Genomic DNA, 3,951 nt, shown 5'->3' on the forward strand with positions numbered 1-3,951 from the left:
GATCATTTTGGTATATATAACCCTATATCTGACTCTTTTAGTTTTAGGACTTACAAACAACCGTTATGTGAACAAAACTATAATACTCTCTTTAGCAACATTGTTGCGAGAGTATAAAAAGTGTGATTTAAGTAAAAATTTAAAGATTTGCGAAGCATATCAAAATCGGCTAAAGCTGTATCATGCAAATCTTGGGAATATATTCTGAATGGTGAATATATTTCCTTTATTTTATAAAGAATGATTTACTATTTTGATAACATTAATCAGGTTATAATATGTTACGTTCTATTGTATGCTGGTACCGAGGTGAAATAGCAATGAAATTTGCAGCGCCGAGAATTCGGAAGGAACCGAATGATCATCACTTAGTCCGTTAATTTTGCATAGTTAAGGGGTCAGTAGGGTCTGGTCTGTTTTTTGACAATCTCGTTATAGAATTTTTGTTTTATTCTTTCATTGAAACTTTTTTTTTCGGAATTTTTTAATGACATTTGTCGAAGAAATAGCTGGGTGAATGACTGGCGGACACGATTTCTCATGTTTGGATCATCTGAAACATAAAAACCCAATTTATTCTTAAAAAGGACGTGAATGGTTATTGTCCCTATTAGAGTCATGAAAAAATTGGGGTAAATGCAAAAGTAATTAACGTTTTCTTTTTTTCAATGTTTCCCCATGTTTTATTTTACAAACATTTCGTCAAAACATTGTCAATAAATTATAGAAAATTATAAATCTAGTAGGGCCGACGTTTTGTGAACATTTAAAAAAAGTAAGCAAATCGTTTGAGTGTTTCGACCGGAATCATGTCCGTCAGTTTAAAAAGTGTGTTTTGAGAAAAACGCGTTTACAGTTTGAGGTACTGAAAAAGCATATAACTCCATCCTTATATAAACGTTGCAAAAAGCGTCAAGCGGTATTATTATTTTTGCGCCTTTTTTGAAACCTTCCAATTTTAAAGTGGGCTTCTGAGAACAGAAAATGCAAAAAAAAAGACGTGTGGCACTCGGGGACTGCCGCGGTAAAGCTATTGCATAGCATTTTGTATTAACTTATGCAATTATAATTATTTCTTTTCTTTGATATTAATTCAAGTTAACCGAAGTCAGAAATTCCCTAACGAAAAAATCTCACGCGCCCCACTCCGACGGGCACTTGCTTAAATTTTGCTTTCGCAATGTATGCAAATATGTATGCGTTTTGCCGTCGGCATTTCCATATTGGCATGTAAAAATAATTATGATATGAGTATAATTTTGTATGAATGCATGCATAGTACTATTTACAGTCAATTTGGACTCGAATATTTAATAATTTTATTTGATTTTTACATAATATACTATGCTAATAGTAGTAATAGAAATTGAATTTATTACAACAATAATAAATACATACATATATCGCTATTATATTAATCTTATTATTTGCATTTCGCTGTTATATTAATCTCATATGTACTTGCATGTGAGCGTTCAGAAAATCAAATCATGATTTTATCACTTATACATATTACACGTGCGCGCATTAATCTGCTTGTTCATCATCACCACCAACAAAAAATTGGAGCATTGTTCTACAAAAACAACAACTGCCTAAATAACAGAATCATCACAAGTCAGTATGGCAGCCGAATTGGCGAAGTCCAAATGTGGTGAATTTTACAACAAAAACGATTTCATTCATAAACGCAGCCGCAAATTCTACAGGCGACCTCGCTTCATTCATAAAAACAGACGCCGTAACATCATCCCGAGCATGCCTTTGCCTACAAGCGCCTTTTCGCGATGATAGCTTAGTATCCAGCTCTCAAGTAATGTAAAAACTTCATACAAAAAAACGCTTAAGAAACGGTCAAGTAACTTTCCTGCGATAAATTTACTTGTGCTAGTATGCAGCTCTAAAGAAATCTAGTACTCATTTTTAATAAATTTTTTCAGTAAAATGCGAATATGACAAACCTGGTTTTGCGAAGAAACATGAAATCAACAATTGTTTCTTGAAAAATATTCAAAGTAAATCGTTAAAATCATCCTAAATTAGGTAAAATCATTTGTTATGAAGTATATTTCTTTTCGAAATGTTGTATAAAACTTACCAATCATCAACAACATTCATTTAATATCGCAATGAAAAAAATTATGTTACAACACACATACATACGTACATAATACGCACAAAGTTTATTTTCTTTGTTTATTCTCTCTTGCTCTTCTAATGTGGATGATTCACAATGCGTAACCAGCTGTCTAAATTACTTGAGAAATAATGTACTTTTTTCTTGAGCAATCACTTGAGAGCTGGATACCAACCTGATGGCAAAAGCTAAAAATCTTAAATTGAACAACTTTCTGATGCTTCTTCACAAAAAGAAGTCAGAAAAGTGGCAACAACGGAGTTGTCGATTTATAATATTTGTCCATTCTAAAATATTTTTCCGTGACTCTTACTGGTGCATGTAAATATATAAGCTTCAGATATGTACATAGTTATTAGCAAATATGTATGATTTGTTTTCCTCTAGGTATACTGTTACGAAAACTCCAATTGGAAACTCCTGAAGAACAGAGTACTGACAACGAATTATTGAATCACGAATTTGTCGGTCTGTAATTGGCATACTTGCGTAAAAATTTAAAAACTGAAGTGGTTGAGTTTGAGGAAGATTAGAAGTATAGATGGGTTAATCACGTAAGCGATGGAAAAAGATAAATATAGAAATGGTTAAATCATTTTCATATCCAAAATTTTTTGAATAAGATAATTACCTTGAATGCAGTGAACAAATTAAATCTCTTATATCAGATTATTGTTTGCACAAAAACAGTAAAAATCTGTTTTGGTTTTTCAAATCAGTCCCACTGTAAGTATGACGATATTGATTCTATGAGGCCAAGATTGTATTCTATGATCATTGCAAAGTTACGATAACCGTTGGCAAACCTCTGCTGTAAAATATAATTGTCCTTATTATATCTTCATTTCCGAGAAATGTCATGATATGTAAGATTATTAGAATTCAAATGTATGTACACGCAAATAAAACGGAAAGTAAAGGAAAACGTTTAATATACATATAGTAGATACATATATGCATAAGTATTACTGATGCAAAAACAGTGCCATGAATATCTTTTTATCCATAATACTATGTACATATATTAGTTTCCTTCACATTAATTTTGCCAAGTTTGTTCCAAATTTGTTAAATATTAATATTTTTCGTAATAAATTATTATAACATTCACACGAATTTCGGATTTTTAAAAGCGATTTATTTTTAATTTAAGCTCTTTTGCTTTCTGAAACGCACTGGATCTTGTGAAAAAATGTATACAAATTTATTTGCCCATTTTCAGAGTACGCTCCCCAAAGGGCCAGTGTCCGTTAAGGGGCTATAATTCTGAATATACTATTTCTAGGCCTATGCAATAAATCCTTGGTTTTATTTTTGTCATACTTGGGGCTTATCTGTTTTGTTAAAAAGAAACTTAAAAATGGAGTTATCAAGATCTTTTGATTATACTCTTGTTCCTACTCCACAGTTTATTTTGGACCCATCGGTATAGATAAAGGATAGAGCATCAGTTCCGTTTTATAGAGCTTACACCTAGGCCCATAAGTGTAACCTTCGTAAGGCTCTCTATAATCTCACTAATTGTGAAAGGAAACATCCCTGATACCATCAACACTATGTCGTCTGCAAATGCTATTTATTTCACTCCTCCTCCATTAAGGTGAAGTAGTATTCCCTTCTGCCATATTACCCATAGCAATGTGGAAAAGACACCTCCCTGAGGAGTACCTCTCCTTACGTAGCTTTCTAAAACTTTTAGCACGAAATACATAGATGTGACTTATTGGTCTAAAATCTTTTGTGTTATCGTTCCTGGTATGTAAGAAAATTGGATGCTTGCCGGAACCGACGCTTTAAATGACAAGAAGACTCAG

Source organism: Bactrocera latifrons, unplaced genomic scaffold (genome assembly GCF_001853355.1).
Source record: "Bactrocera latifrons isolate USDA-ARS-PBARC rearing strain unplaced genomic scaffold, ASM185335v1 scaffold_904, whole genome shotgun sequence".
Lineage (NCBI taxonomy): Eukaryota > Metazoa > Arthropoda > Insecta > Diptera > Tephritidae > Bactrocera > Bactrocera latifrons.